The following is a 26,022-nucleotide window of genomic DNA, read 5'->3' as shown; positions in this document are numbered from 1 at the left end:
GTGTGTATACTGCAGGGAAATACCACCATGGTCAGGTTCATGAGCACAGCCATTCCCCTAAAAATTTTCTATGCCTTTTTGTAATCTTCCCTCCCTTACCTTTTTCTATCACCTCCTTTCCCCAGGCAATCACTCAACTGCTCTCTGCCATTATAGATTAATTTGAATTTTCTAGAATTTTCTTGTACATGGAATCACGCAGTATGTGCTCTTTTTGGGCTGGCTCTCATTCAGCTCTCACTGAAATTCACCCATGCTATATATATTAATAGTTCAATTTTTGTTATTGCTGATATGAGGATTTACCTCAATGGATATACCACAATATGTCCATTTACCTGTTGATGGACATTTTGGGTTCCAGTAACGTATAGTGTCCATTCAGATCTTTTGTTCACTCTTTAATTAGGTTGTTTGCCTTTCTTATTGAGTTGCAGTTTCTTTATATGTTCTAGATAGAATTTCTTTAGGAAACATTACTGTTTATGTTGGGAGTGGGAGGAAGAATGGTGTTGGTAGCCATTGATAACACCTGAAAGTGAAAAAGCAAGCTGAAGCACTGCAGTATTATTTGTGGAGGTAGACTTAGGTACTAAACCAAATGACACCTGTTCCCCATTGCCTCTGAGTGGAGAATGGAGTAGGAGAACTAAAAGAGATGCTAATATTAAAAAGAAAAAAAAAAGTCTTGTAGATCTCTTTCTCCAAATGGATGTTATACACATACACGTTTGTTAAAACTAAAAATGAATATATGTATGGACTAAGTTTATATGTGTGGATAGCCAAGGTATGCCACCTATAAATCAGTTGAGTCTGTTTACGGTCTTGTGCAACTTAGATGCAGAATACAATATTACTTTGGGTAAAAGAATCGATTTTTACAAAAATATAAGTGAGTAATGTGGACTCGACTGAAGATAAAACAAGGGCCTTCATATGTCCTGCAAGTCTTCCTCTACTTTGCCAGTTTAAATTCCTCATTCCTTTATTATGTAGAGCAGTTGGTCCCCATCTATGGTTTCTTGAGTTTCCCCGCGATCTTCCACACCACCACCACTCCTCCACACAAAACCCAAGCAGCTCCTAAAAACTTATAAAGACATTTTTCCCCCAAATAGTTACATACAGTGCTCTCCCTAATAAGAGTCTGGTATGTGATTTCTCCGTTTCTTTGTCTGGATAAATATATGTTTTTCTTAGTGTTGAGAGTGCAATCCCATGAAATGTTGACCTGTGGAGATTCTTTAATAAAATCTGTTAAGGAGTACACTTTTGTAGGTGTGTCTTAAGAATTTAACCATATTTCAAAATTCTACCCCCTTCATTAATTTCCTGTCTTCCCTTTGAGGAACTTGACATTTGACTGAATATCTTCCTCTTGCTCTTTTTGGGAAGGAAGTAGAATCTCAGAGGGAGATAGCAATCATCTCTTAAGAGATGTTAGAATTTAGAAAGAAAAAAAAAAACCCAAAAAACTAATATTCTTTTGCCAAGGTGCCATGAAAAATAGACCAGCTCTAAAACACAGTAGTGACTTTGACTTAAAGGGAATTTAAAATTATTGAATATAATGAACACCTGTGTAATTGCTTTCTACTCGCCAGGTATTCTACACAATTTATAAAAATTAACCTGTTTAAATGCATGGGTTCTGTGGGATTTTGGGGCAAGGTATTCACTACTGAAAATGGAAAGGGTTATTAGTGGTTTTAAAGGGAAATCCTAAAATACAGTGACTTACATAACTTTTACCAATTTAAGATGTAACAACACTGAGATATAATGTCTGGGGGATATAGACTAATGTAAAAATGAAACAGAATCACTCATGATCCTACTTCTGTTTATTTTTGATCCTTTAAAAAATTTGTACACTTATTAACATGCTTGAGATAATGTAGATATAATTCTGTGCTTTTAAGAAAACTATATCGGGGCGCCTGGGTGGCTCAGTCGTTAAGCATCTGCCTTCGGCTCAGGTCATGATCCCAGGGTCCTGGGATCGAGCCCCACATCAGGCTCCCTGCTCCGTGGGAAGCCTGCTTCTCCCTCTCCCACTCCCCCTGCTTGTGTTTCCTCTCTCGCTGTGTCTCTACCTCTCTCTGTCAAATAAATAAATAATCTTAGAAAAAAAAAAAAACTATCATTTTCTCATGTCATTATGTTTTTTTATTCGTATCATTTTAATGACTGATATTCCATTCTGTGTCTAATTTCCTTGTTATTAGATGTTTTTGGTTTTGAGATTTTTCTCTTATGTTAAATAATTCTCCAGTAAACACCTTTATCTTCATCTGTGTTTGTATCCTTTGTAATTACTGGATTTAAAGGATTTTGGTAGTTTGTTATCTCTTCATTAAAATATTTCCTCTAGCCTCCTTTCTGTGAGGCTGGTTAGGTATTTGGAATTCTTTGTCTTTTCTTGCTATGTGTCCAGTTTATGCCATTCACTTCTAGGTCTCTGCTTTACTTTTTGAAATTCTTATATCACTTTTAAAAATTCGTATTTTGTTGTTATTTACTTTTTTGACACCTCTCTGTGATGTTCACTTTGAGAGCAGGAATTGTTAATCTTCCTGTTGCTCGCTCCTGGCACAGGTGCCTTATACCTGTGAGGTTCGTCATGACTCTTCAATGAGCATCTTGTGTCTAGTCGAGCTTGAATCCACTGACATTGGGCTCCAGTAAAATGCTTGTTTTGTTTCTCCTTAGAAACTGTAATATGCTTGTGGTGAGAATTTATTACAAGGCACCATTTCTTTTAAGTTCAGCTAAGTAATACATCAGCTGAATGACACTGTTGAAAATGAGAAATATTTTGTTATAACTGTACTATATAAATTTAATTCTTTCTGAAACAGTTCTACCGTCCCTGTTTTTAAAGAGTAGGATAGATTTTATTAAGTGGAATAGAATATTAAAAAGCCCATAGAAATGGATGTTACTTTTATTTCAAAATGCCAATGATACATAAAGTTTTTCTAAAATGCTTCTTTACAGATTAATATATATATTTTTTTTTTTTAATAGAGGACTACAAAAGTTTAACCTTAAAGTTTTTGTTTGTTTTTTTTTTAAAGATTTTATTTATCATTCGACAGAGAGACACAGCGAGAGAGGGAACACAAGCGGGGAAGCGGGAGAGGGAGAAGCAGGCTTCCCACAGAGCAGGGAGCCCGATGCGGGGCTCGATCCCAGGATGCTGGGATCATGACCTGAGCCGAAGGCAGACGCTTAACCGACTGAGCCACTCAGGCGCCCCTAACCTTAAAGTTTTAAGTGCAAGTGTGTGTTAATTCTGAACAGTGGAGGTTTTGTAGTGTTCAGGAAGGTGTCCTAGCAGGCTCTAGTTATGACATTGTATCTGACTTTTTTTTTTTTTTTAATAATCCTCAGACTTTGGAAAATTTAAGATTTTGGGTGAATAGATTCTTTCAAAAAATATCTATGTAATCACGCTGCTAGACGGTAACACTTGTGACCTGCCAAGAAGAGACCCTGTTACACAGAGCTTTAAGTTGGCCTCATTGTGTCCAGTTTCGTCCTCATTCAGTGTCCAGTGTTCCTTCTTGGTTTCTTTTTTTATGCAGTGATTCATCAGGTGCTGTGTGCTTCCAAGGAACCCATGTAAGTATGTGCACATGTCTCCTTCCTGGTCTTTGATGTCTTCCTATAATGAATGGGGATATATTGTTTCCAGTTACTCTTATACAAAGAAGAAAGGCATTTTGGAGTCGCTGTCACATTTTCAAACCTCAGTAGTTTTGCTGCCATCGTGGGCTATTTTTAGAACTCTTGCTAGTGATCTCTGCCCTTGTGTCACTATTACTTTTGGAGGTTTTTTTGAGTTGTGCTGAGCTCTGCTTGTAATTCCACATACAGCCAGGCTATCAGTTGAGTTGTGTCATAATCTTGGACTTGCCCTTACTGTCTCCATTCTTGATGGATATCTGTAGATTCAGATGGAATGTTTCACCAACGGAGGCTGTATTGGTGAAAGTCTTTGTCCTGAAAAGAGGGAAACCTTTTTTGGAGGAGGTTTTTTTGGCCATGCCTCTCCAGTATATTCAACACCAGGTAGCCCCATTAGGCAGATGCTCCAAGGAATTGAAAAGGAAGAAATTTTGAGTGGTTTTGGGGGTCTGGAGAGATGATAGTTTAGCTGAAAGTTGTATGTGTACAGAAAGAATTTTGGAGTCATTATTAAAAGATGCTAGATTATGGTGGTGTTGAGAACTTCAGATGACAGCTGCAGAAGTCTACAGAGGAGGGAGAATAGGACAGTTGATTGTAACTTTTTTAACGTTTAGTAGCTATACATCTATCTGTATTGGAATGTTAAAAGCAGGTGTTATTTTTTTCTCTTAAGTACTACCTCTTAATTACTTGGAAAAGTTATAGGTGTAAAAGGATAAAAATGTACCAAAATAACTTTATCATGGCATTCTGTAACGTTGAGGTCAGTGAGTAATAGCAGTCTTGTTGTGGAATGCAAATCACTGGGCTAATTGCTCTCCCGGAATGCCTCTGAGAGGGGAAGGAATGAAAAAGGAAGGAGACTAGAATGGGGAGAGGTGTGGAGTCATTTCCCTCCTAGCCTGAAGGCTGTTATTTATCTGGCTTCCTGAATCATGTAAAACAAGTGGAGAACCGGGAAATTGGCAGGGACGGCCTCTTAGAAGCCCGATGTCCCTGCATCAAAACTCCCGGTGCCTCACCTCACTTGTAGGTGTTTACTAGGTGAAGTGTTCCCTAGCATTTTACGTATATTTCTGTAACATTTTGATAACTGGTTTCCCAGCAGACTGCAAATGAGAGCAAAATCGGAGAAACTGGAAAGGTTGTTCAGAGGCAGGTGCAAGTATCCCAGGAAAGAATTGAAAATTGACATTTGACGGTGGAAAAGATTTTTAAAATCAAAGATAAGAATTCACAGAACTTACGAAAAAACAGTCATGGAAAATTTGGTTCAAAAACAACAGCTCTGTGCTGCTCTTCCCATCTGGACTTGTCATCTTTTTCGACTCCTCATGAAACTCCTTTGTGAAGCCCTCTCAACCTGTCCAGAAAATTAGATGCTTCTTTCCTGGCACCTACTGAATTCACCTGTGTCCAGTAAGACTCTGAGTCCTCTGGCTGCCCCGTCTCTGCTGTCAGAGTGATCACCTTCAGTCATACCAGCAGTTCTTACTGTATTACAGACATGCCCAGCCTGCACGTTACTCTCTGACATACTTTGTACATCCTACTCCCCTTGCTTAAATTCCTCACATTACAAAATACTGCTCTTCCTTCAGGAGAGACCTTAGTCAGTTCTTTGATGAAGCATTCCCCCGCTTCCCTAGGCAAGGTCATTTCCATGTCTGTGGCCATTACTTTGTATTAAGTAAATGTTTCCTTGATTCTGAAACATGGGTTAGGAAATAAATTGATTTAATAATTATTGTGGGGGAGTAAAATGAAAAATACACAGAAACACTTTTACTTACTGACGGAAGCATATTATAGGAATATTCCACTTTATTCAGTATAGAAAAATTTGAGTCCAAACCTTTTCTGAGTTACAAGTCATGTAAATCATTTTAGCCATTGCTAAAGAATAACAACATGGTAGGGCGCCTAGGTGGCTGAGTTGGTTAAGCATCTGACTCTTGGTTTCAGCTCCGGTCATGATCTCAGGGTGGTGAGACGGAGCCTTTTGGGCTCCTCGATGGGCATGAAGCCTGCTCAAGATTCTCTCTCTCTCTAAAAAGATAAAAATAAATAACAACATGGTCACATGTTGCTTTTTATAACCTATGTTCTAAGACCTTAGCCTCCTTAACATCTTTGCAATTGACCTGTTAAATTTGAAACTTAGTGAAGTATATAGGTTTTGTTTGCGTTTCCTATTGATTAAACTCAAGGTTTTTTTTTTTTTTTAAGATTTTATTTATTTATTTGACAGAGAGAGACACAGTGAGAGAGGGAACACAAGCAGGGGGAGTGGGAGAGGGAGAAACAGGCTTTCCCGCAGAGCAGAGAGCCCTATGTGGGGCTCGATCCCAGGACCCTGGGATCATGACCTGAGCCGAAGGCAGACGCTTAACGACTGAGCCACCCAGGCGCCCCAAGGTTTGTTTTTTTTAATGGCCTTTATGTTTCTTAATTTTTTTTGTCCTTCATGTAATAGTAACTTGGAGTGCTAATGCATAAAAAAGAAACACTACCCTTTTTTGATAATTGGGTGATTTTTCTGAGAGGTGGCAAATTCTGTTCCTTTTAATTGCTCTGCCTGGTGTGTGACAAGCAATCTGTGTATGAACTAGCTTTTGGTTTCAGTGTTACTTTTTAATTAAAGATTTTTGAAAGATCTTTTAAAAAAGCAAAAATTAGGGATTCAAATTCCCATCTAACTCAACATGGAAAACGGTGGAATTATCTATTTTATGGGCTAAAAATGCTGGGAAGTGGAAGGAATGATTTCTGAAATATATTTGAGCCAGGAAAATATGGCATTTCTAAAGTATGATTTATTATCTGTATCTCTTTGCAAGTCCATAGATAGAGTTCTTCAAGGGAACAAGGTCTAGGTTAGTTCATTCCCAGCACCTAGTACCTGGTACATTGTAGCTCTTAAAAAAAATGAGCAGTACTCTTCAGTGATTACTTGCCAGTTTAATTATGTTTGACTTTTTAAAGTTGTCCAAGAAAATTTTGTGGTATGCTGTTGGAAGGTTTTATGTAAAATATTTAAAGGTTTTTCTAAGGCTAAGTTACAGCTTAGGGCAAATATCTCATAATGTGATTGTGCTGCATAATTAAGGGCTTTTGACATGAAGAGTGTGAGCACCCAGTAACAGTCACAGACTTCAGACCACTGCATTAGTTAAAGAAAATGGACTTGGCTTACTGGCTCTGTATTTGAAGTCATGAAAATAAAGCATCTCGGGGCACCTGGGTGGCTCAGTCGGTTAAGCGGCTGCCTCAGCTCAGGTCATGATCCCAGGGTCCTGGGATGGAGCCCCCCGCATCTGGCTCCCTGCTCATTGGGGAACCTGCTTCTCCCTCTCCTGCCCCTCCCCCCTCTGCTTGTGCTCTGTCTTGCTTTCTCTCTCTCAGATAAATAAATAAAATCTTAAAAAAAAAAAAAAGCATCTGATTTTCTTTTATAGTTAAGAGGATAGATTGTATCAGAAGTGTGTTGTGTGTAGCAGTTGGTATCATTTATCCTGTATAACAGCCCTCCAAATAAGGTAATGACTCCTTTCCCTGTAGAGACATGAGTCAATTTACCTGCCCAAATGCTGATGTCCAAGAAGGTATGTGAGCCCAGCTCCAACTCCCTAGTCGCCTCTCTTTCTGCTGTAATACACTGTTGGGCCTCTGACTTGTTACCAGAAGTTTAAAGTGACGTCAAGAGGTACATCTTTTTTCTTGGAGTTAAATGTTCTTGGATGAATCTTGAAGTGCTTATCTATTCACCCAAGGCTTGATGAAAAATGTACAAGAGGCTAGGGATTTGGTTTATTCCTACTCTAAATATTGACTGCAAAAAGCCAAATTTAAATCTAGTTTGCTTAGGTTGTGGGAGGGTTGTGCCACATATTTAAAGTGACAGTGAAGATTTGATATCATCCTGACCTTAGCAGGAGATTTTATGCTACCAGCAATAGTAGGAGGAAAGAGGAATTGTTGATGGAATGTGGTATTTCTGATGCTATCTAGGGAAAAAAGTTAAGGTCTGTAGTAGAAAAGCATTAACACTCAAGATCCAAGAAAGCGCTGTTGTCAAAACTAATAAGTGATAAATAACAAGTGGTAAAAAAACATGTTTACTAATTTTTTAAAAAGCATAGTTACATTGAATTTGTCTCGGGAGTTTGAAGAACTCATTTGGGCTTAGGATGTTGACATTCTGAATTGATACTGGAAATTCCATGTTACAAAATATCTTTCATGGACACTTGCCTCAGTATACAAGTTTCTGTGATACAATTTTCAGCCAGTGTCCCTAGAACAAATTGTGCGTGAGCCACCCACCATTTTTTTTTTTTTAAAGATTTTATTTATTTATTTGACAGAGAGGGAACACAAGCGGGGGAGTGGGAGAGGGAGAAGCAGGCTTCCCGCTGAGCAGAGAGCCTGATGCAGGGCTCGATCCCAGGACCCTGGGATCATGACCTGAGTCGAAGGCAGACGCTTAATGACTGAGCCACCCAGGCGCCCCGCCGTCCACCTTATTAATGAAACTTATTTACAAAGTTATTCTTGATGGTAGATCTTCAAAAAAAATAAATATTTGCTGCCACTGAGGATATTTTCTTTAAAGAGTGACCTAGGCTCTAAAGGAAATTTCAGAATTAAGAGTGCTTGAAATGTTTTTAGCATTGGCAGCCTTATTAGGATGAGGTAAGGTTATTAAATCTTGGTACAAGAATAAATATTTTTTGGCTGTATGTGTTGTGATATGTATTTTGATATATCAGTTATTTTATAGGCATACTGAATAGTAAGCAGCATCTAGGGCAGAGTCTGGATTTATTAGATGTTCAGTAAATGCTTATGAGAAAAAATCAAGCATTCAGAAAGTTCATAACTGGAGTTCCTATCCATTTTATGCTTACACTCTAGAAAGTCAAGTAGTCAATATGAATTTGATTCAAAAAGTGAATTCCAGGTTTGTCATAGGATCAGTACAATAATGCAGTGCAGACTATCACAACTTCTGTATTTATACTATTCTACAGTGGCATTTAATATTTAGAAAACACTTGCTTAACTTCTGTACGCATAACATTGTGTACACTACATGAGAAAGGGTAGGAGATGAGGATCAAAAGAAGTATCTCCTTAACTGGTTTATGAAAAGCTAGGTAAGATAGATGAATTTAAGTACTAATATAGCAGAGTAACAGGTGAGGATTAAAATTATGTTGTGTCAGGCTTTGTTTCAAGTACTGCAGTGGGTGCTGGGATCAATATTGGTTAAAGTAGGTAGCTTCTGTCCTGTATAAATGGAAATTTACTGTCTTTCCATTTATTTATTGTAAATAGTGATGCTAAATGAGCAAGACTTAGGGTTAAATGCTTTCATGAACTTGAGTAGTCCAGAGCTTGACCTCTGACTTCGATCCTTGTTGGTCACTTCCCTGTTCTGCAGTTTGTAATAGTTGTGCAAAAACTCATGTCAATCTGCAGATATTATATACTCTAAAAGATTGTGCAACTGATAGGCCTTAACTGTTCCTTTATAGTTCACTCAGTTATTCTCAGTAATGAAGAATAACATAAAATGAGACATCAGTGGTTAAATGAAAGAAAGTGCTAGAAGTTCATCCTCTTGGTACAATAAACATACAAAAATGACCTTGTCTGAGAGCCTCATCTTCTCCTTGGGTTAGATGCTTGCCAAAGATTTTGATCTAATCATGTCTAATTTATAAGAAGGTGGGTGCATTTGGGTGCTTATATCAGAGCTTCTCATTTGGTCAGCAGTATGGTCCTTGTTTTCCTCTCCTTGCTTGGAAGAACAGTCTTCTTACAGGTTTTTAGACTTTTTTTTTTTTTTTTTTTTAACACATCTGACTTAGTATTCTGCATATGACTAAAATGATAGAAAGAATGATGTTGCATGCACTGTATGCCTCCTTATTTTGACATCTTTTCAGTGTCTTCCAGCTATGTGAAGCATTTTTGTTTTTGTTTAAACATTGTAAAAGTAAATATTATTGTAACTTACAAAATCTAGCAAATGAAATTGTTGGGTAACATTTATTTCAATCCCTTGTTGAATTTATCCCCAAAATATTAGTATTTTTCTCTCTTGGCAGATAGAGTGTATGGGATAAAACTTAACATTTCTTTTATTTGGGTTACCCCAGTTTTATAATTTTTACCATCAGTTCTTCATCGGATCATGTAACATTAAGAGGAAGAATGAGCTAAATTTATGATTTTCCAAGAATATTTGGATGTATTTTTAAAGGGGGTCTCATTTATAAACTTGATTGCTTCTTTAAATCAGAGCAGAAATTCTCTCATTAAGTAAATATTCAGGTTAGGTTCTAATTAATGAGAGTTTTATACCATCTTAGAAAGGTGTTCTGTGTGGTAGTATCTTTATAGGAAAATGATCTTATTAGTATTATGTAGTTGAGGAAGGGACTAGGTGATTAGATGGGCCACTTTCTTAACCTCACTGCCTAATATATCCAAAGACGCTAATTTGTATTTCTAGAAAATATAGGTAACCCCAAAGGATATAATATTACAGATGTATGGTAGAGACAGGTTTATGTTTTTATTTGGATGTTCAGTTGTTTTAGTATTACGCAGTCACTATAGGGCACTTACTGTCAGTTTAGCTAATGTAAATTTGCTACATGCATCTACACACACACACACACACACACACACACACACACCACACACTTGGAACACGAAACCCTTCCCAATCATGTAGTTTTGCGTTGGGGTTGAACACAAATATGCTGTGCACCAGTGTAGGCGTAGGAGAGCTTGTGGAAATGGCCTGTACCTGGAGAGTGTCCTTAGACTGCTTAGGTTGTTTATGAATGTGATTGGTTAGCTAATGTTCCTTTATTACATGTCAGTAGTTCTTAATAAAGAATGTATTCAGTGTAGCACCGTTTTTGCTAAAATTTCCTTTTAGGAGATTATTTGGAAGGTTTAATTATGTGCTCCATTACATTGGATAAAAGAGGAAATACAGTTGGGATTTTTACATCCTTAACTATAAACTAAAAGTGAATGTGCTCAAAAGCGTATTAGTTATCTGGCATTCAGGAGGAGAGTAGGGGACAAGAGAAAGGGCTCTAGTAAAGAGTTAAACCAAAGTCAAACTGGGATGGATTGTAGCTATTGGAAACAGTACCATTTTGTACTTAGAAATAGACTTCTAACAGCTTAAGCTGGTATATGCTTCTGGTTTATCTTCTCAGGAGTTAGGGTATAAAATAATCCTTCTGATCTAAAAAGGATGAGAGATTGAGTTGAAAAATGAGTTTTACAAATGCTTAAGGGAATTTCAGAGAATTTTAACAGTGGCCAGTGTTTTCAGCTCATGTCCGGAGAGAAAAAGCATTAAAATTAAATATTGCTTGAAGTAAAAGGGAATATATTAGTCTGCTAGGACTGCTATAACAAAATGCCACAGGTCAGATGACTTAAAAAACAGAATTTATTTATTTATCCCCCCCCCCCGAAAGTTCTGGATGCTGGAAGTCCAAGATCAAGGTGTTGGCAGGTTTGGTTTTCTCCTGAGGCCTCTTTTCTTGGTTTATAGATAGCTGACTTGCTGTTTCCTCTTGTGGCTTTTTCTCTGTGCTCACATACATCCCTGGTGTCTGTTCCTCTTATAAGGACACCAGTCCTATTGGAATAGGTCCCACCTTTATGACCTCATTTAACCTTAATTATCTCTTTAAAAGCCCTATCTCCAAAGACTGTCACACTGGGGGTTAGTGATTCAGCATAATGAATTTTGAGGAGGCACAATTCCATCCATACCAGGGAACACAAATAAAATGACAGTTAAGTGTTATTTTAGTCAAAGAGGACATGGTTGTCAGACTTCGGCATGCATCAGAATCACCTGGAAACTTGTTCAAACACATTGTTGGGCCCCACCCCCAGGATTTCTGATTTAATAGGTCTGGGGTGGGTCTGAGAATTTGCATTTCTAACAAGCTCTTCAGGATGCTGGTGATGCTGGTCTGGGGACCATACTGTGAGACACTCTGGTGTCTTACCTCCTGTTTGGATTGAGAGGAATTGCTGACGAAGGCCCCTGAGATAGAGGGAGCAATCTCCTTGGGGCTGGGAGTGATGAGATGGGGCTGCAGTGGGAAATAGAAGACAGTGAGAATGTTGAGAAAATATTGTCAGTTTTGCTTATCTGCTATTCAATTGATCCTCAATTCAGTGAATTAAAGAGATGGTACTTGATTGGAGGTTGAAAGCAAGTACTTCTGTTGTCTGTTATGGGAGGAAAACTGACTTCAGACCTCGTTCGTAAGGAATTCAATTCCCAGAATATATATCATCTCCTTCAAATCTTTGCTGAAGTGTCACCCTCCTGATGAGGTGTCCCCTACCTACAAAATTGTATCTGTGAATTTGGAAGACTATCCCAAGAGAAGAGGGCAGACGCTATAAGGAAAAATCTAAAGTAGGTAGAGTGGTGCCTGAAGCTCAGAATTTAATGTTTACTTAAACAGTCTTTTGTGTTAAAGTATAGGCAGTGAGTAAAATTGGGGTTATGCTTCAAAAGTTCATTTTTGTTGATTTAGAACTTGAAACAAATTTTCCCATAGAAATGGGATTATAAACAAGTGATCAACAAAATTCAGAAATGAAGCTCAGTTGCTAGTACTACTAGCCTGAGATCTGGGAGTCCCCATTACATTAATATAGGGTAGCAAGCAAGAGGGAAAGAGAAGGAGGGACACCAAGTTCCCTTCTCCCATCCAGTCTCAAATGGACCAAGGGAAGACTAAGCTTTAGAGAGTGAACACAAACTCTGTCATTAGGTTCTACAAAATAACCAACACTTCTTTTAAAAAGTGCTCTTCTCTTGTGTTGCAGATTTTTGCTGGATATTAAAAACAGTCCTAATTCATTTTATAGTCTTATGTGAATTACCAGTGTTTCCCTCATGCTTAAAGATTCTTGTATTTTAAGAAGTGTATAAACACGTACATATTATCGGTGTGTGTGTGCATGTTTCATATATATGAATATATATGTATGAAATTGTGAATTCATACTGGTAGCTCCCATTCCAGTCCAGCCCACATTGTTCTTCTTTGTCTTCCTCCCATTCCATTTTTTTGTCTCTCTTTCCACAGTGAGAACTGTGGCTTTCAATATTAACACTTTGCTCAGTCCTATAGTACACATGATATAATTTGAGAACGTCTGTCTTCATGCCACTATGATAAACAGAGGTACTAAGAGAAGTTTAAGATTTGTTTATACTCCTTTCCCCCCCAGATTCTTATTTGTATTATTAGGTTCTCCCCCACCCCCTTCAATGTGACTATTTTATTCATTTGAAATACAGTTCAGTGCTCCTTAGTTTTCCAGTTTCAGCTCTTCCCCCAACTCTTTTTGTTTCAATTTTATCGTTAGCATGCTTCCAAAAGTCAAAACTACACGTAAAAAATGTATGCTCGGGGGGGCACTTGTGTGGCTCAGTCAGTTAAGCGTCTGCCTTCGGCTCAGGTCATGATCCTGGGGTCCTGGGATCAAGCCTGGAATTTGGCTCCCTGCTCAGCGAGGAGTCTGCTTCTCCCTCTCCTTCTGCTCCTCCCCTTGCTCATGCTCTCTCTCAAATAAATAAAATCTTTTTTTTTTTTTAAAGATTTTATTTATTTTTATTTGAGAGAGAATGAGAGAGCGAGTACATGAGAGGGGGGAGGGTCAGAGGGAGAAGCAGACTCCCTGCCAAGCAGGGAGCCCGATGCGGGACTCGATCCAGGGACTCCAGGATCATGACCTGAGCCGAAGGCAGTCGCTTAACCAACTGAGCCACCCAGGCGCCCAAATAAATCTTAAAAAATGTGTACTCAGAATTGTCCATCTCTTTTTCCTTTCAGCCCTCCCACTCCTGCTCTTTGTGCAAGTAACTGATTTTCTTGTTTCCTGGTGTATTCTTTGTTTCTTTTCACAAAAATAAAGACTTAATATATGTTTTCTTATTTCTTCTTTCTTAATATAAAATATGGTGTATGTTTTGCACTCTGCTTTTTTCCCCTACTTGATATATCTTGCAGATCCTTCCATATTGACTTGCTGAAATCTTCCTCATTTCATTTTTTTTGAATAGCTGCATGATATTCTACTGTATGTGCTCTTCTCTGTGCAACCGCTCCTCCTATGTTTGAACATTTAGGTAGTTTCCAGCATTTTGAAGTTCTAAATAATGCTACAGTGAATAGTTTTGTGCGTGTGTATTTTCCTGTTGTTAAGATATATCTTCAAAGTAAATTCCTGGAAGCGAGATTGCGGAGATGGATGGTAAATAATAGTAGTTTTACCAGCTATTATTAGATTCCCTGCCATAGGGATGTGCTGTGTTCTGGTTATTTATTACTGTTTAACAAACCCACACCAAACTTAATTGTATAGAACAGTCCTTTTATTATACTCCTAGATTCTAGATGAGAAATTTGGGCAGGGGACAGCAGGGTATCTTGGCTCTTCCCCCACTGTGTCTGGAGGTTCCACTGGGCGGGGGGGGGGGGGGGTGGTCCTCATCACTGGGAGATAGGGACTACGATTATATGGCAGCACCTTCTTCACTCAGCCACGACCGAGATGACTGAGTTTGGGCTCAGTTCAGCCTGTCAGCCAGGATGTGCACACATGGTCTCTCAGTGCAGTTGTAGCTTCTTCACAGAATTGGCAGTCTGGGTGCTCAGAGGGCATGTCAGGAGAGCGAGCGTTCCCAGACAGCCACAGGAGCTTCATGAACTTCTATGACCTAGCTTTGCGTCCAGTGATGTTGCTTTGGTGGTACTCTTGGTGGAAGCAGTCCCAAAGTCTGCCCTGTTCAAGGGTAGGAACATAGACTCCACTTCTCCATGGGACTAGTGTCAAAAATTTGCAACTGCGTTTTAGAACTGCCACGTGATGTTTTGCGTGCATTGCTGGTGAATTCATTGTTTCCCCAAAGCCTGACTAAATAGTATACTTTCCAGCTTTTGAATTTTTGTTAATATGTTTGGTAAGAGGTGGTATTTCACTAGAGTTTTTCATTTGCATTTCTCTTGTAAGTGACATTTCCCTGTTTTTAATGGGCTCTTTTTATATTTTTGGGAATTGTCTGTGACTTTTGCTCATTTCTATAGGAATATTTTTTTCTTCCATTTAAAACATTTCTTTTAATATATTAGGGGAAGTAGCCCTTTTTCTGTGATGTTACAGATACTTTCTCCATATTTATTACTTGTGCCTTGACTTGGCTTAAGTTGTGTTATTTTGTGGTCGTATTTACAGAAAACTTTTCCTTACATTCCAGTTATGGAGGGACTCACTTATGTTTTCTTCTAGTTTTTGTATAGTTTTATGTCCTTGAATCATTTGGAGTTTATTTTTATATGGTATTAGGGATGAACAGATACAATTTTACATTTGTCTAAATACCTGTCCAGTTGCCCCGACACAATTTATGAAACAGCTCATCTTGGCTTTCCCTCCTTGTCAAGTAATCTGAGTTTCAATGTGCAATTAGGCCTGTTTCTGGACTTTCTGTTCTAGTCCTTTGGGCTTTTCATGTATCAGTGCCACACTCTTTTATTCATAGAGGCTTTGCAGTACATTTTAATATCTGGTAGAGCTAATCTCCCCATCATAGTTCTTCCTTTGCTGTGGCTTCCTGACTATTCTTGTGTCTTTATTTTTCCGTATAAACTTTAGCATCAGTTTGTCTAGTTCCAGAGAAAATCTTGCTGTTTTTATTTGGATGGCATTACATTTACAAATTGATTTAGGGAAAACTGACATCTTGATGATATTGAGATGTCCTAATCATGAATAAGGGTTGTCTCCAGTTCAAGTCTACACTGCTGTCTTTCAGGAGTGTTTTTACAGGATTTTTTTTAAATGTAGATTTTGAACATTTCTTGTTTATTTGTAAGTATTTTCAATTTTTTTTGGTTGCTATTGTAATGGGGTTTGCATCTTCTACTTGGTTATTAGTTATCTTTGTGGAGGACATTGATTTTAACCCAAACTTACTCATTTGTTTCATTGTTCAGTTAGTTTCTTTCTTTCTTTTTTTTTTTAAAGATTTTATTTATTTGAGAGAGAGCAAGTGAGAGAGCATGAGTGGGGGGGGGGGTAGAGGCAGAGGGAGAAGCAGGCTCCCCGCTGAGCAAGGAGACCGACATAGGGCTCTATCCCAGGATGCTGGGATCATGACATGAGCCGAAGGCAGACGCCTAACTGCGCCACCCAGGTGCCCCATTAAGTTATTTTTATTGATTCTTAGTTCCAGAGTCTAGGGTCTTCCAGATATATTATCATGTCATCTATAGAGATTGTTTTATTTTTCTTTTCCCGTTCTTTGGTTATTTTGTCTAATTCATTGGCTGATACCTTCAAAATAATGTTAAATAGTAATGGATGTGGTAGGCATTTGTTTTTGACCATATATTGAATGACTCTAGTATTTCCCCATCAATTAACTGACGTTGGGATCTATATATATAATATCATGTTAAGTATGCATTTGTTTTTACTTACTATAAGCTTTTCTAATATTGGACTATTCTTGCATTCCTGGTATAAATATCATTTTATCATGGTGTATTTTTTTCCTTAATGTGGTGTTGGAGTCTGAAGAAGTCCTAAATAAAATAGTAGAATCAGGGGCGCCTGAGTGGCTCAGTCGGTCAGACATCTGACTCTTGATTTTGGCTCAGGTCATGATCTCGGGGTCCTGAGATAGAGCCCTACATTGGGCTCCATGCTGGGCGTGGAGCCTGCTTAAGATTCTCTTGCCCTCCCTCTCCTTCTGCCCTCCTCCTTGTGCATGCACCCATTCTCTTTCTCAAAAAAAAAAGAAAAAAATTAGAATCAATTTTTGTAAGTGATTTTTAGTGTGCAGTCTTACTCTGTCTTTATTAGGTTTAGATATCAGTGTTATACTTGGTTTATAAGAAACTTGAAATTATTTTCTATTTTCTGAAGCAATTTATGTAGTATTGGATGCTGATCTCAAAGTTTAGTGGGATTGTTCTGTGAAACCCTCTGGACCTGGTGCTATTTTGTGCAAGGTTTTTTTTGGTAACTTTCTGTTTCTTAACGTCTGCTGTGGTCAGTCTTGGTAAGCTGTGTTTTCTTAAGAAAGTATCCATTTCATCTAGGTTTTAAGATTTATTTACATAGAAGGCCTCAGTCTATTTTTTTGACATTTTTTCTGCACAAAGTTGTTTCCTTTGTCATTTTATTTAGTGTATTTGTGCATTCTTTCTACTTCGTCAGCATGTGTAACACATACATTCTCTTTTAACCATGTTCTTACCTTTGTCTTTGTTCTACAGTTAAATCTGTTGAATGCTCAGCAGTACTTCTTTTGCTTAAGCTTCTCCAGTTATCTCTTGGATGAAGTTCCATCTTCTAGTAAATTCTTTAGTAAGGGCATGTGTATAGAGTATTCCTGGGTTCTTCTACATTTAAAATTGTTTTTTTCTTTCTGTAGCCTTAATATTTGAAGGAAAGCTTGGCTCCCACATTGTTAAATTTCTTGACTATTTTATTTTTTTGTGCATTGTTTTTGAAGTCTAATTTTATTACTTTTTAAAGTAATTTGATTGTTTTCCCCTCAGAGGATTTTTCCCTTTGTCTTTAAACTTGAGTATTTTTACCAAGACATGTCTTGAAGTAGATGGATCTGGGTCAGATTTCCCAGGTATACATTGATTGCTTTCTATAGGCAGATTTAGATTTTTTTTTAATTTCTGGAAAGGTTTTTTGAGTTGTAATTTTAAATATTCTGCTCCATTGTTTCCTTAAATGACTCCAGTTATACAGTGTTGGATCTCTTGCACGTGTTACATTTCAGACACTTTTTTTTGACCCTTTTTACTCCTTCATTTCATTTTCATTCCCTTATTTTCCTTCCTTCAGTGTCTCTTGTATTCACATCCATTTTTCCTTGAACATTGTGTAATTTGTTGTTAATTTAAAAAAAAATGTGTCTTTTTTTCCCCCTCTTACTCCTTCTCTGAGATTGATTGATTCTCATTGCATTTCTTCCTGGATTTTTGTTTCATTTCTGTTTTTATTTTCTGTGTTTTTGGTTGTAGGTAGTATTTGTTTTTAATATCTCTAAATACTTGCTTGAGGTTATTAAACTCAATTTGAAGTATTGCTTTACAGTTTTATAATATTTCATGGTTTTTTGGTGTGTGTTGTCATTTTTGTTTTGTGGAGAGAATGTTTGCCAGCTGAAATGTTAGGATTTGCATTTTCTGTTTTCCTTCTCCAGTACCTTTGTATGGAATTGGTTTGATTTTTTTTTCCCCCTCCCTATTCCTAGGCATTTTGTGGGCAGGGTTCTTAGTTCGTAAATGCCTTCAAGTCAAAATAGTGAAGTTTTGTTTTTTTCTTTTTTGTTTGTTTTAATGGATGATGGCAGTAGTGAAGAAATTAGGTGGAAATTTGTGCGTCTTTTTCTCTGGTTTCTTCAGGATCCTTAGTTTTCCCTTCTTTTCCTTCACTGCCATATGTCCATGATTAACCTCCCTTCTCTGTTTCTCTGCCTGATCCTCAGAAGCACTGCTTGCTTGAGCCTGCATTTCCAGTGCTGGTCCCATTCAGTCTCCTCCTGGGTAGCTGATGATGTTGGACTTTTTTTTCTCTGGGTGATTTTTTTTTCTGTGCTTCATCTGTGTCCTCTGGTCCCTTCTCTTTTCCATTGAGTCTCTTAAGCGTCTCCTCTCCTGTGCATTGTGGCTATAGGTTTGCAAAGCAGTGGGAGCTGTGTTGGATTTGGTGTTTATTTCTTTACTTTGTAGGTAATTCGAAGTTTGTGGTATTCTGTCTCCTAGTAATGCTGGGGGTCATGTGTGGTTTTTATTTGCACTCTGTGATTTTTGTATTTTGAGAGAGAGATTGGTATTCAGGCTGCTACCATTATCCTCCTGACGCAGAAATTCTAGAGGAGCTTTTTAAAATTAAGATTCTTAGTCCTGGAGACTCTGATTCTCTTGGTATGGAGTGAGGCCTAGGACTCTGTATTTATTTTGAAGTTCTTTAGATTATTTGGTTACACAGCTAGTTTTGGGAACTGCTTGCCTTAGACCACAAATCAACAAACGTGTTCTATAAAGGGTCAGATGTGAAATAGTTTAGACTTTTGAGAGCATGACCAGTCTTTATGGCATATTTTTTTTTCCTTAAACCCCTTAAACCTATTTAAAAAAATACAATTCTTAGCGTTGGGTCTTGCAAAAACAGGCTGTGGGCAATTTAGGCTAACTCCAGTTTAAGAACATCTTCAGATGCCTTTTTCTGAACTTCACTTGAAAGTTCGTGTAATGTTTACTTTTTTCTGAGAGCCTGAAGCAAGGAGTTTTTTTTAATGCTGTAAGCAGCTTTGGATCTACTCAGGAGTGTAAGCCAAGATAGGGGTAGAAGTGCAAGCCTTCCCATGGAAGTAGCAATATGCAGTAGGAAGTGTCAATGTAGGTGGTGCTGGGTAGCTGCTTCAGCAACGAGAGAACTTTATATAATCCCTGTGAAACACCTGATTTGACAAGATACTGCACTTTGGTAGGTGCCTCATATATTGACCACCACAAAGTGTGTAAGTATGTGAATGCGGAGCCTTTGAAGAATATGTAAATTGCAAATGTTTTTCCAGTTACTTGAATTTTAAGACTTTATGCCAAAATTATTTTGACTTTTTGCACCGCTGATACTGAGCTTTTCTGGCAGTGTGCAGGTTCAGTTGCTTCTTAAGGCAATTCTTGATTTGTGTTAGTGAGACAGACGCAGAATAGCTTCCTATTTCCCATGAGCAGAGGGCATGTTCTAGGTCTTTCGGCTGTTATCATATTGTCTAAATGTATTGGAGAAGGTGCATGAAATCTTATTGTATCTTTACCACTTCTGATTCCCCAGCAGTACTTTTAAACAGGCTTTACTGTGTAAGACTCCCTGAAGGGGTGAAGAGATCATTCTCAAAGGGTAAATAATATGAATAACAGCATAGAGGTGAGGAGGAGTAAGGCTTAATTAGCAGGCTCATTACTCATTGAGCCATTTCTGAATGTCAGTCACTGACAGGTTCTTTTTCCACTCACTAGAAGAAAACATGAAATGGCAGTCAAACGGCCACTTTTTTAAAAAAATGTTTTTTTTTTTAAACCTCTAGAGTCACATCATTTAATCCTTCTGTGTTCCATGAGGGGATTGATTTCCATTGTAGAATCACTTTGGTTTGAAACATGGAGTTTAAGGGGTGCCTGGGTAGCTCAGTCAGTCGTTAAGCGTCTGCCTTCGGCTCAGGTCATGATCCCAGGGTCCTGGGATCGAGCCCCGCGTCGGGCTCACTGCTCAGCGGGAAGCCTGCTTCTCCCTCTCCCACTCCCCCTGCTGTGTTCCCTCTCTCACGCTCTCTCTGTCAAATAAATAAATAAAATCTTAAAAAAAAAAAAAAAGAAACATGGGGTTTAAAAAAAAAAGGCACTCCTGTTAGTCACCTTTATTTTTGGTCACAAGTCACCCTATTTACCTACATTATTCACTGATGAAGTCAGTGTTTAAAAGTCTTTCACAAAAACTCTTACTTTGTGCAGGAAGGTGGGGCAGTTAGTAGGTTAGTAATTTTGCCTGATGCAATGTTCTTGACTCCTCCACTGTTTGAGAGAGGTTATGATTTCCATTTCCTTACCTAACAAGAAAAATGGACAAAACTAGTTAACAGTTTCATTCCCTCACCCTGCACTAGGGTCCACTTTTCGAAGATGCGAGAGTAATCTCAAAACAGATATCAAACCATAGCACATTGTAATTAATAATCAGACTCTGCCATGGCCTGCAGGGCCCTCGCTCTGTATCTGGCCCTTTTCAACTCTCCCAGCTTATCCCCCAGGTGCACAAGCTGTATTGGCCTTCCCTCTGTCTCTCTTGGGCATTTCAAACTCAAGACCTTCCTGTTCCCTCCACCAGGGATGTTCTTCCCACACATTGAATTGAAGCTATTTCCTTGTCATTGTTGAGGACACTCTCAAATACCATTTGCTATCCACACTAAAGTAGTGCCCCTTCCTTGCACACTTTCTTTCAGGTGTTTATTATAATCTCATTACTGATATGAACAGTAGTGTAAGTCCCCCACCCGACTCCACTCTCTCAGTGTTAGGGGCTAATTCAGCTGAGCTTGGAAATGTAGCTGGTGGCGTCTCTTACATACTGCATCTCTGATCCATGGGTTGTAGAAGTACAGTTTTTTCAAGGAGGAACATTTCAGCATAAGGATGAGTACATGATAGTCTCTCTATAACTAGGAAAGTTGTTTTCTAATCAGTTACCTTTTTAAAATAAATTTTTAATGTTCAGTCCTCTGAATTAGGTATGAAGAGTTGCATTTACCTGTACTTTTGTTTGATGGCCAGAAAATACGAAGATGGCTTTTGTTTTTTGTTTTTAATAGGATGATTTGCGTGCTTTCCCATAAGAGTGTCTGAATTTAGATTTCTTCAGAAATGACTTCACCATGAAGTTTCCTTGACTGTTGACCCACACAAAGAGGGAGCTCTTCTGGTGGTTTCAGTCTTGCACTGAACCCCCAATGTCCCATGAATATATAATCAAGTGTTCTAAAACTGGCTATTCGGTATAAAAGACCTATTCAGGGAAATAATGCTTTTCCTCAGTTAGTTTCTCCAGGAAACTGAAGATCCACTGCTGCCTTCCCTTATTTAATGTAATGGTAACCAGGCAGGGTTAGGTTGAATTTATAGTGAACTAAAACCTTTAGGGTTTTGGTTTTGGTTTTTTTTTTAGATTTCTCTATTCTGTACTTATATATGGCTTCCCCCCCCCAAACAAATCTAAGTGCAGGATCTAACATTTATACAGTTTCACCTTGTTTCCCTTTTCTGTCCCACGCATCGAACATGTATAGCCTTCCATCTAGTATAAGCTCTCCCCTAGTTGTGGCATTTGAAAATTGTGTGTCTCTTATGTTTTCATTTAGGTTTTTGATGGAAAAACAATGAACAAGATGAACATATAGTTTAATTGATAGTCTACTCCTGGTGAAATTATGAATAGCCACATCTGATTTTCTGATAACTGTAGAGAAGAAGAAATGAACACTGGTGAGGTTTGGTACAAGGAGAAATATGCAAGTACAAAAAGAGTTAGGAACCGCTTCATGTATTTTCAAGGAAGTGTAGGTAGGATTCCTTCCAGTACAGTTTTCCTTTGAAGATAGTAGAGGAAGTACATTTGTTCTGTGGCATTTTCAGTCTTAAAATGAGTAAAGCCTAAATTTCATTATAAGCTTGGTCCTGTGTTCTTCCATTTAAGGGTATGGTGAATCAGATATTGCCATTAGTGAGTTAGGAGGAGAATATTTGAAGGACAAATTAATCTCAGTTGGAAACTCTTTCTTAAAATGTTCATTAGTGTGCTAGAAAGATTTGGGGAGGGTATAATCACTGCCTCCCACTTTCCAGCACACAATTGAAATTAAACTCCTGTGGATAAATCACTCAAAACAGCTGGGCTCTGCATAGGAGTACCTCAAAAGCTGGGCCCTGAATCCATGAAAAATGCAAGGTGTTTAATATCCTGCGGGGTCTGTATTCAGTATCATTTGGCAGTGATAAAGAAAGCTTCTATCTGCTGGTTCTTGTATTGCCTTTCTGGCACTATTGGATATATGAAGTATTGTTACTATTCAAAATGGTGAAATACTTTTCAGACTAGTGCTGTGATTGGGGGTTTTGGTTTGGTGGTGGTGGTGGTGGTGGTGGTGGTTTTTGGTTTTGAGAGGGTTGCTTCTGAATATTTTTTTGATCCATAATTGATGCTAGTTCCTACAGAGTTTTCTTCTAAGGAGAGACCGTGATTTAAAACCGTAAAAACAAAAAAAAACTTCACTTTTGTTTGTGTTCTATAATAATAATAATTAAAAATGACTACTTTGTAAATCTGGGGATTATAATTGTTTTAAAAATGTGAATTTAGAAGGGTAATTACCTTAAAAATGTGGGAACCAGAAAATTTTATGTGAATGTGGCAACAGGTATAAAAATGAATAAGCTGCATCTGTTTGCAACTTTTATACTTCTGGTTAAGGAAAAGTGGTGTCTTAGAGAAGACTTTGTGTTCCCCAAACTTTGCATACCACTTTGTTATTCTTTTAATGTAAATCATATCTACAAAAACAGCAACTTAGAAACACTCCTCTCACTTGAAGATTGAAGTATAATAAATGCTTATTTTTCAGATCTTCTCTAGAACATTGTAACTTTTAAATGAGTGTCCCAAGTCATGTGCAGTTTCAGCTGATGTTGACACGGCCTAACAAAGTAGATCACCAGTAATTCTGCCGACCGTAAGTCGTATAAACCGTGTCTGTGTTTCTTTTGCAGTGCTTTCTATGGTTCTGTGCATCTCAGGTGAATTCTGGAAATACATATTGTTGAGTGTAAATGGAAAACCTTTAGTTTTAGCCTTTTATTCTGTACTTTGTAGAACCTAAGAGCTCCTGCAGTGGGAGAGGGGAGATTGGGGGGTTTCTTCATCCCTGCCCTTCTCTCTCTATCCCCAGGACCCACCCACAGCTTGGATTTTGTGTTTCACATGCTAGACACCCAGAAGCAATGGGTTAGCTGCTTTAGAAGTCAACACCTCTCTATTAATTAACCCCCTCTCTGCAGTGAAGAAACATTTTGGTGACAGTAAATCTCTAAGGTTGTAAAAATAATTCTTTTAGCCTATATAGATTTAAGTGTTCTTCAGGTAACATTATTTTCTGAGAACCTTTTATCATTTGTGAAATAATTATACCTAAAAATGAGTCCTGGCTAGTTAGAGTTTCTGAGGTAAAAGTAGTATCCTCCCCGGGAAGATAAATAGTAATACCTACCACTAGAATTGTAATGGAATCTGGGCACCCTAGAAGGGACCCTTTTCTTACCTGTTTGTAATATTGGTAATCAATGGTTGGATCATGTGAAATATTTTGATGATCACGAACTTGAGTTGTGGTGGCCAGTTTTCTGGAATGTAGTAAAAAGTACTTCATTGCTTCAGTTGTAAATTATCTAACAGTGGTTGGGGAGGGTATCAGTTGAGTATTTGCATACTTTTCCTAGCATTATAGTTAAATAGTATTCTGTTCATTTAGGTAACATTTAAGTACCTACCTTGTGCCAGACGACACACTCTATAGGTAAAAGATGCGTGCACTTCTCAGAAGGCTCATTGTTAATATAGCAGTAGCACAAATATTCTCAAAGCTCAAAATAACATCTTTAAAAGAGTGAGTTCCTAGTCATGCTGCTTTCAGAATAGAAGTATGTTATCCTTCGGAATAGATGGGTTGGATATTTTGACTCTAAAAGAGATAAATTAGCATTTTTAGGTAATAGGATTCCCTATATACTGTTACATATATATATCCGTTAATTGTGAAAAGTGAGAGCATAATCCTAATTGCTGAAACAAATTGAGGTTTTCTAGTGTTTTTAGAAGAATTCTTTTCTTGGTAGGTAATCTGGACATTACCTTTTCCTTTTTTTAGCCTGTTTTTATATTTTTACAACATAGTATAATGCTTTTCATATAATGAGCTTCAGTGAAAATTGATTATAATGAAAATTCCTGATCTGTTAAACATAGGATCCTTCAGAATTAAAATTCCCTGAGTATTTTAATGACAGATAATTGTGCTGAATCTTAGAGTGGGTGAACATCTCAGAGAAGTCAGGTACCATGCCTCCATGAATCTATATGCAAAAATAGGGTAGAGTGGTGAGAAGCAAACCACACTGGCTGCGTGTGAATTCCACCTTTGTCGTACAAATTACTTAATCTGCCTGACTTCAGTTTACTCAACTGAAAAATGGAAAGTAATAGTACCAATCTTATAGGACCACGTAGTAAACCAAAACACTATGGAAATATTAATTGTTACTGTTTTCATGATAATCATTCAACTTCATGTAAAATTGATAGCACAATATTCTCTATATAGTAAACATTCAGAATTAGGTGGTTTTTCTTTTACATTTGGCAACAAGCCAAAGATGTAATACTTTGAACAGTTTTTGCTGTCAGATACACTTTCAAAGTATTTGCTTTTAATGTTACCTTGTGGCCAAAGGTTCCCTCCCACCCTTGATCATCCTTGTCTTCCTCCAAATCCTTTATGTTCATTTTGCATTTTCTGGCCGGTTCTTGAAAGTTTCTAATGAGACATGCAGTTTTGAACCCTGTGTAAGCTTAATGCCCACTTTTTTCCCCTCCTTCCTACCAGATTATGAATAACCAAAAGTTAAAAAAGAATCAAATGATGTATATTTACCACAATTATAATTAAATAATTGTACAATTATAGTTTCATATCTATATTTCCTCCAGAAGATTATGTTCTGTGGAGAAAGGGATGATTCTGTCTTGTCCTCTGGTGTTTTGTTCTCTAGTGGCAGCACCTAGATACACCTTGAATGAGGAAACAGTGCGTGACTGTTCTTTTCATGCTAATCTCAGCAAGGGATTATAGATAAAAGTACTTGAACGATGGTCAGTAGGCTCATTGAGGAGTTATGCAATTTATAGATAGTTAGAAAAACCCAACTTGGCTTGAATAAATGAGAAACTAGGTATAGGCTGTTACCTGTTCTGTACCTCCTAGTTATATTTTGAAGGACATGGTGACCCAGTGCTAGATAGGACACCCACTGTGCCACTGTTGTTACTCATGCCATCGTCATACTATTTGCATTTCTTATGTGTGTCATTTAAAAGTTCCCATTTATGCTAAGCGAAATAAGTCAGTCAGAGAAAGATAAATACCATATGATTTCATTCAGATGTGAAATTTAAGAAACAAAACAAATGAGCAAAGGGGGAAAAAAAGAGGCAAACCAAGAAATACACTCTTAACGCTAGAGAACAAACTGATAGTTACCAGAGGGGAGGGCGTGGGGGGATGGATGAAATAGGTGATGGGGATTAAGGAGCACACTTGTTGTGATGAGCACCAGGTGTTGTGTGGAAGGGTTAAATCACTATATTGTACATCTGAAACTAATATTACACTGTATGTTAACTGGAATTTAAATAAAAACTTTAAAAAATTCCCAATCATGGCTGATAACAGATAAGGCCAGTTCAGCCCTTAATCATGGAGATGGTTTTCCTTAAGCTTTGAATTAAAATTTACTGTAATAAAGAACAAATTCCAACCAACTTTTAGGGAGAAATGTTGGATGCTAATGAAAGACATGCAGGGTGTTACATTCATTCTTTTTTTTTCCTCATGGC

The 26,022-nt window shown here is 37.8% G+C and overlaps 1 protein-coding gene across 5 annotated transcripts in view; it reads left to right on the top strand.

The window, feature by feature from the left end:
- The window catches only part of ATP2B1 (ATPase plasma membrane Ca2+ transporting 1), a 126,018-nt gene that overhangs the window by 10,932 nt on the left and 89,064 nt on the right, over window positions 1-26,022 (top strand). Inside the window, exon 1 of one of the 5 annotated variants that reach the window (XM_032416484.1) lies at window positions 22,705-23,086. The exons of 3 other annotated variants lie outside the window; for them this stretch is intronic. The gene's annotated coding sequence lies outside the window, so the exon portion shown is untranslated. Of the gene's footprint in view, window positions 1-22,704; window positions 23,087-26,022 lie in introns of those variants that run through there. One more of the 5 variants, XM_032416481.1, reaches the window with a different exon arrangement.

Source organism: Phoca vitulina, unplaced genomic scaffold (assembly GCF_004348235.1).
Source record: "Phoca vitulina isolate PV1807 unplaced genomic scaffold, GSC_HSeal_1.0 scaffold19, whole genome shotgun sequence".
NCBI classification, from domain to species: domain Eukaryota; kingdom Metazoa; phylum Chordata; class Mammalia; order Carnivora; family Phocidae; genus Phoca; species Phoca vitulina.
This window is presented reverse-complemented; position numbering and strand designations above follow the sequence as displayed.